Source organism: Drosophila albomicans, unplaced genomic scaffold, assembly GCF_009650485.2.
Source record: "Drosophila albomicans strain 15112-1751.03 unplaced genomic scaffold, ASM965048v2 utg000135l_pilon, whole genome shotgun sequence".
Taxonomy (NCBI): Eukaryota; Metazoa; Arthropoda; class Insecta; order Diptera; family Drosophilidae; genus Drosophila; species Drosophila albomicans.
The window spans coordinates 10,001-17,989 of NW_026263527.1; the positions used below are offsets into that span (position 1 = coordinate 10,001).

General features: G+C 43.3%; 1 non-coding gene and 1 pseudogene across 1 annotated transcript; both read left to right on the forward strand.

The window, feature by feature from the left end:
- The first annotated feature begins 67 nt into the window (after window positions 1-67).
- On the forward strand, window positions 68-246 carry LOC117577187 (5.8S ribosomal RNA). Its single transcript, XR_004573072.1, has one exon. It is a non-coding gene; the product is annotated as a 5.8S ribosomal RNA (ribosomal RNA).
- A 354-nt stretch (window positions 247-600) lies between these two features.
- Window positions 601-7,915, forward strand: LOC117577160 (large subunit ribosomal RNA; annotated as a pseudogene).
- The last annotated feature ends 74 nt before the right edge of the window (window positions 7,916-7,989 follow it).

A 7,989-nucleotide genomic window follows, 5' to 3' on the forward strand; every position in this document is an offset into this window, starting at 1 on the left:
GGTGTATTTTTAATTTCTTTCAATAAAAATATTCTTGACGTAATGAAATAAAAAAAAAAAATTGTATCACTCTAAGCGGTGGATCACTCGGCTCATGGGTCGATGAAGAACGCAGCAAACTGTGCGTCATCGTGTGAACTGCAGGACACATGAACATCGACATTTTGAACGCATATCGCAGTCCATGCTGTTATGTACTTTAATTAATTTTTTAGTGCTGCTTGGACTACATATGGTTGAGGGTTGTAAGACTATGCTAAATAAGTTGTTTAAAATTTTTCGGAATTTTAAGCACATTGTATATTATTGGATAATATAAGTGTGAATCTAAAAAGTTCTCGCTTAAGATATTCATAATATGAATTAATAAATGAAAATACTAAAACTCTGTTGCATGAGAAATTTGAAGAATTATATGTTCTTTATTCATTTCAAATAATATTGAGGAATGTCTAGCATAAAATATATTATTTTATAAACTAGAATTGCCTCTTATTAACGAATATGGTATAAAGAATAATTTTGTGAATATTATGGACCTTCAAGAAAAAAATAGTATATTTCAAAATAGGCAGAGAATTGTCTATAAGTGTAATTAAACAACCTCAACTCATATGGGACTACCCCCTGAATTTAAGCATATTAATTAGGGGAGGAAAAGAAACTAACAAGGATTTTCTTAGTAGCGGCGAGCGAAAAGAAATCAGTTCAGCACTAAGTCACTTTGTCTATATGGCAAATGTGAGATGCAGTGTATGGAACGTCAATATTCTAGTATGAGAAATTAACGATTTAAGTCCTTCTTAAATGAGGCCATTTACCCATAGAGGGTGCCAGGCCCGTATAACGTTAATGATTATTAGATGATGTTTCCAAAGAGTCGTGTTGCTTGATAGTGCAGCACTAAGTGGGTGGTAAACTCCATCTAAAACTAAATATAACCATGAGACCGATAGTAAACAAGTACCGTGAGGGAAAGTTGAAAAGAACTCTGAATAGAGAGTTAAATAGTACGTGAAACTGCTTAGAGGTTAAGCCCGATGAACCTGAATATCCGTTATGGAAAATTCATCATTAGAATTGTAATATTTAATCAATATTATAACGATAGTGTGCATTTTTTCCATATAAGGACATTGTAATCTATTAGCATGTATGGAATTTATCAAACAATTTTGATAAGAGTTTATTTAAATTAGAGTGCTTGCATTTTAACATAAAATAAATTTCAAAAAATTTGATAAAGTGCTGATAGATTATATGAGTACAGTGCGTTAATTTTTCGGAATTATATAATGGCATGATTATCATTGATTTTTATGTTTATTATAAGCACTTGTATGATTAACAATGCGAAAGATTCAGGATACCTTCGGGACCCGTCTTGAAACACGGACCAAGGAGTCTAACATATGTGCAAGTTATTGGGATATAAACCTAATAGCGTAATTAACTTGACTATTATTGGATTAGTTTTTTAACTATTTATAGTTGATTAACGCAATCCCGGGGCGTTCTATATAGTTATGTATAATAATATTTATATTATTTATGCCTCTAACTGGAACGTACCTTGAGCATATATGCTGTGACCCGAAAGATGGTGAACTATACTTGATCAGGTTGAAGTCAGGGGAAACCCTGATGGAAGACCGAAACAGTTCTGACGTGCAAATCGATTGTCAGAATTGAGTATAGGGGCGAAAGACCAATCGAACCATCTAGTAGCTGGTTCCTTCCGAAGTTTCCCTCAGGATAGCTGGTGCATTTAACTGTTGTATAAAATAATCTTATCTGGTAAAGCGAATGATTAGAGGCCTTAGGGTCGAAACGATCTTAACCTATTCTCAAACTTTAAATGGGTAAGAACCTTAACTTTCTTGATATGAAGTTTAAGGTTATGATATAATGTGCCCAGTGGGCCACTTTTGGTAAGCAGAACTGGCGCTGTGGGATGAACCAAACGTAATGTTACGGTGCCCAAATTAACAACTCATTCAGAAACCATGAAAGGCGTTGGTTGCTTAAAACAGCAGGACGGTGATCATGGAAGTCGAAATCCGCTAAGGAGTGTGTAACAACTCACCTGCCGAAGCAACTAGCCCTTAAAATGGATGGCGCTTAAGTTGTATACCTATACATTACCGCTAAAGTAGATGATTTATATTACTTGTAATATAAATTTTGAAACTTTAGTGAGTAGGAAGGTACAATGGTGTGCTTAGAAGTGTTTGGCGTAAGCCTGCATGGAGCCGTCATTGGTACAGATCTTGGTGGTAGTAGCAAATAATCGAATGAGACCTTGGAGGACTGAAGTGGAGAAGGGTTTCGTGTGAACAGTGGTTGATCACGAGTTAGTCGGTCCTAAGTTCAAGGCGAAAGCCGAAAATTTTCAAGTAAAAAAAAGTAACTAAAATTTATATTTTGTCATAATTAAAAAACTTGAATAATTTTGAACGAAAGGGAATACGGTTCCAATTCCGTAACCTGTTGAGTATCCGTTTGTTATTAAATATGGGCCTCGTGCTCATCCTGGCAACAGGAACGACCATAAAGAAGCCGTCGAGAGATATCGGAAGAGTTTTCTTTTCTGTTTTATAGCCGTACTACCATGGAAGTCTTTCGCAGAGAGATATGGTAGATGGGCTAGAAGAGCATGACATATACTGTTGTGTCGATATTTTCTCCTCGGACCCTTGAAAATTTATGGTGGGGACACGCAAACTTCTCAACAGGCCGTACCAATATCCGCAGCTGGTCTCCAAGGTGAAGAGTCTCTAGTCGATAGAATAATGTAGGTAAGGGAAGTCGGCAAATTAGATCCGTAACTTCGGGATAAGGATTGGCTCTGAAGATTGAGATAGTCGGGCTTGATTGGGAAACAATAACATGGTTTATGTGCTCGTTCTGGGTAAATAGAGTTTCTATCATTTATGGTAGTTTCTTGTTCCCCGGATAGTTTAGTTACGTAGCCAATTGTGGAACTTTCTTGCTAAAATTTTAAGAATACTAGTTGGGCAACCAGCTAGTTCTTTTAAATTATAACGATTATCAATTAACAATCAATTCAGAACTGGCACGGACTTGGGGAATCCGACTGTCTAATTAAAACAAAGCATTGTGATGGCCCTAGCGGGTGTTGACACAATGTGATTTCTGCCCAGTGCTCTGAATGTCAAAGTGAAGAAATTCAAGTAAGCGCGGGTCAACGGCGGGAGTAACTATGACTCTCTTAAGGAGGATCAATGGGTCTGCAGAAGGGGAATAATGGTTCATTTATCAGCAATGGCAAGTGGACTACCGTCCCTTCGTTAGTCAGATCAAGTCGACTCATAGGCAACATGTGCCCCACTTAACTTGTGGCCTCCTCGTGGTGTCCTCCGGGTGCTGGACCGATGTAGTTTCGGCAGCAGCGAATATGAGCGGCGAAAGGGGCCATTGGGTTACCACCCCGATGGTCCTGAAAAACTGATGGTGCAAACTTAAATAACATGCCTCGGATAGCTGAAAGTTATTCAGTGAATTCTCCTACGGCATCCGTAGGAGCCCATCAGGGAAGGAACGTAGATGCTAATCCAGTTGTTGGACATCTATGTGTGGAATGCGGCCGATCTTTTGGAACAAAGACCGGTTTAGGCGTCCACATGTCGCGTCAGCACAAAGACAGGCTTGATGAGCTTCGTACGCGTGTTGACGTGAAAACCAGGTGGTGTGAGGAAGAATTGGCCATGATGGCGAGGAAGGAACTTGAGCTCATAGCAAATGGCGAGAGGTTCATTAATAAAAAGCTGGCGTTGCATTTTCCAGAACGCAGCGTCGATGCTATTAAAAAGTGTCGACAGAGGGATAATTATAAGGCAAAAATCGAGCAGCTAAGAGGGCAAGCGGCTCTTATCCCCGAAATTAGTGAACCACAAACCATTACGCGCCGCCCTAGTATAAGTGGGCTTGAGTCTTCTTCTTCAATGTCAGAGTCGGTTCCAATCACACCATCGATACATTCGGACGACGTCCTCATGCGGATACTGCGGGGCTTCGGCCCTGTGGGATGTAATCGATCGTGGAGAGTCGAGGTTCTGCAATCTATCATTGATGGAGCGCAGACTTCGGGCAAAGAAGCAACTCTCCAGTGTTTGTCTAACTATCTCCTGGAAATTTTTCCGAATCGAAACGAAGGTCCGGTTTCGGCGAGAGTCTTTCCTGAGCCTCGCAATAGGAGACAAAATAGAAGGCAGCAGTTCGCTAGGGTTCAGCGTAACTGGGACAAACATAAAGGTCGATGCATTGGATCCTTGCTTGCAGGACCCGACGAGTCGGTAATGCCAACCAAGAGATTATGGAACCATACTGGAGAGAAGTCATGACACAGCAGAGCCTTTCCTCTTGCAATAGCACCGTGCCCCATATGGGACACTTGCTTGAGGGGGTATGGTCACCTATTACGTCTAGGGACCTGCAATTGCATCAAGTGCCATTGACTTCTTCTCCCGGACCGGACGGAATATCTCCAAGAACTGCCAGGAGTATTCCCAGTGGTGTTATGCTTCGCATAATGAACCTTATTCTCTGGTGCGGGCAAACTACCCCACACTCTTCCGAATGGCTCGAACCGTTTTCATCCCGAAGACGGTAAGAGCATCCCGACCAGAAGACTTCCGTCCGATATCGGTGCCTTCTGTCATAGTTAGACAACTCAATGCCATCTTGGCATCTCGATTGGCCTCATCAGTCGATTGGGATCCGCGTCAGCGGGGGTTTCTTCCTACTGACGGTTGCGCCGATAACGCGACAATAGTTGACTTAATCCTGAGGGACCACCATAGACGTCATGCGTCGTGTTATATCGCGACACTTGATGTCAGCAAAGCGTTTGACTCTGTGTCTCACGCAGCGGTAATTGACACCCTATCCGCGTATGGTGCACCAACGGGTTTTGTTGACTACGTACGTAGCTTGTACTTGGGAGGTGGCACTAGTCTCAATGGTAAAGGCTGGAGATCAGAGGAATTCGTCCCTGCTAGAGGTGTGAAGCAGGGTGACCCTTTGTCTCCACATATGTTCAACTTGGTCATCGACCGGTTGCTCAGGTCTCTACCGGACGAGATTGGTGTCAGTGTCGGAAATGCCAAAACAAACGCTGCAGCGTTCGCAGACGATCTGGTGTTGTTTGCTTCTACACCGAAGGGCCTTCAGGCATTATTGGATACCACGGTCTCCTTTTTGGCGTCCGTTGGGCTGACCCTAAACGCTAATAAGTGTTTTACTGTTAGTGTCAAGGGGCAACCGAAGCAGAAGTGTACTGTGATCGAATCACGGAGCTTCTGTGTAGGTTCGCGCACGTGTCCAAGCTTGAAGCGTTCGGAGGAGTGGAGGTATCTCGGCATTCAGTTCACTGCGGACGGAGGGCCCGCTACAATCCGACTGAGGACATTGGTCCCAGATTGGATATCATATCGCGGTCCCCCCTGAAGCCACAGCAGAAGTTATTTCGCCCTCAGAACTGTCCTCATTCCACAGCTATATCACAAGCTAACCCTTGGTAGTGTGGCAATAGGCGTTTTGAGAAAAGTGTGACAGACTGGTACGGTCGGTCGTAAGGAAATGGTTAGATCTTCCTATGGATGTGTCAGTAGCATTCTTCCATGCCCCCCACACAAGTGGGGGTCTCGGTGTTCCCTCAGTTCGAAGGACAGCTCCAATGCTGCGCATACAGAGGCTAACGAACATAAAATGGCCCCACCTCGAGCAATCCGAGACGGCCAGTTCGTTCCTTAGTGCGGAAATTCGGAGGGCCCGAGATAGGTGCAAGGCATCGGGAGACGCGGCTCTGGATACACGCCTTTTGATCGATTCGTACTGGGCGGATAGGTTGCACTCCTCTGTTGATGGTAGCGGTCTCCGTGAAGCAGGGCGTTATGCTCCGCAACACGGGTGGGTTGTCGCACCCACGCGTTTGTTAACTGGAAAAGCTTATTTGAATGGGATCAAACTGCGGATAAATGCCCTACCCACGCGGTCTCGTACCACGAGGGGAAGGCACGAAATTGGAGAGGCAGTGTCGTGCAGGATGTGATGCTCCCGAATCACTAAACCACATTCTGCAGAAGTGTCATCGTACGCATGGGAGGCGGGTGGCTAGACACAACAGTGTAGCTAATTATCTCAAGCGGGGACTTGAGACGAGAGGCTACTCTGTCATTGCTGAACCAAGTCTGCAGGGAGAGAACAGGATATATAAGCCGGACCTGGTGGGTTTCCGACCAGATCACACTATAGTGATCGACGCTCAGGTTGTGACTGACGGACTTGATCTTGACCAAGCTCATCAGAGTAAGGTTGAGATCTACGACAGACAGGACGTACGAACGGCTCTGGTTCGGGATTATCGGGCACATGAGGACATTAAAATCGTTTCTGCTACGCTAAACTGGAGGGGCATCTGGAGCTATCGGTCGGTAAAACGACTGAGAGCACTGGGAGTCCTTAACGCTGGTGATAGCAATATTATCAGTACCAGGGTGGTAGATGGCGGAGTCTGCGGCTTTAAGACGTTCATGTTCCATACTGGATATCGCCAAGGAGTGGGTTAGCACCGAGGTTTACTTTCCTCATTGAAAGTCAACTACACTGGCCAACATCTATTGTGTACAAAGTAAAGGGAAAACAGTCATATGACGTGCCATTCATATATGGCATTGTTGTGTGGGCAAATTCATTTCCTACAAAAAAAAAAAAAAATAGCCTCGTCATCTAATTAGTGACGCGCATGAATGGATTAACGAGATTCCTACTGTCCCCTATCTACTATCTAGCGAAACCACAGCCAAGGGAACGGGCTTGGAATAATTAGCGGGGAAAGAAGACCCTTTTGAGCTTGACTCTAATCTGGCAGTGTAAGGAGACATAAGAGGTGTAGAATAAGTGGGAGATATTAAATTTCGGTTTAGTATCGACAATGAAATACCACTACTCTTATTGTTCCTTACTTACTTGATTAAATGGAACGTGTATCATTTCCTAGCCATTATACGGATATATTTATTATATCTTATGGTATTGGGTTTTGATGCAAGCTTCTTGATCAAAGTATCACGAGTTTGTTATATAATCGCAAACAAATTCATTAATGAGAGAGTGCATTTATGTGTTCTTAAATTAAAAATTTGGTATAACTCCAATTACTCAGGTATGATCCCAATTCAAGGACATTGCCAGGTAGGGAGTTTGACTGGGGCGGTACATCTCTCAATAATAACGGAGGGTGTCCAAGGCCAGCTCAGTGCGGACAGAAACCACACATAGAGCAAAAGGGCAAATGCTGACTTGATCTCGGTGTTCAGTACACACAGGGACAGCAAAAGCTCGGCCTATCGATCCTTTTGGTTTAAAAGAGTTTTTAACAAAGAGGTGTCAGAAAAGTTACCATAGGGATAACTGGCTTGTGGCGGCCAAGCGTTCATAGCGACGTCGCTTTTTGATCCTTCGATGTCGGCTCTTCCTATCATTGTGAATAGCAAAATTCACCAAGCGTTGGATTGTTCACCATGCAAGGGAACGTGAGCTGGGTTTAGGACCGTCGTGAGACAGGTTTAGTTTTACCCTACTAATGACAAAACGTTGTTGCGACAGCATTGCCTGCGTAGTACGAGAGGAACCGCAGGTACGGACCAATGGCACACCAATACTTGTTCCGAGCGAACAGTGGTATTGACGCTACGTCCGTTGGATTATGCCTGAACGCCTCTAAGGTCGTATCCGTGCTGGACCTGCAATGAATAAATAAGGGGCAATTTGCATTGTATGGCTTCTAAACCATTAAAAGTTTATTTATTCATTTAATAGACGACGATGGATGTGATGCCATGTACATTAACATGTAAACTTGCGGAGAGATCTTCGCATCACCCTGGTGCGCCCGGCTAGTATATATATTAAGAACATTATTTAATACAATGACCAAAGCCTTGAATCAATTGTAAACGACTTTTA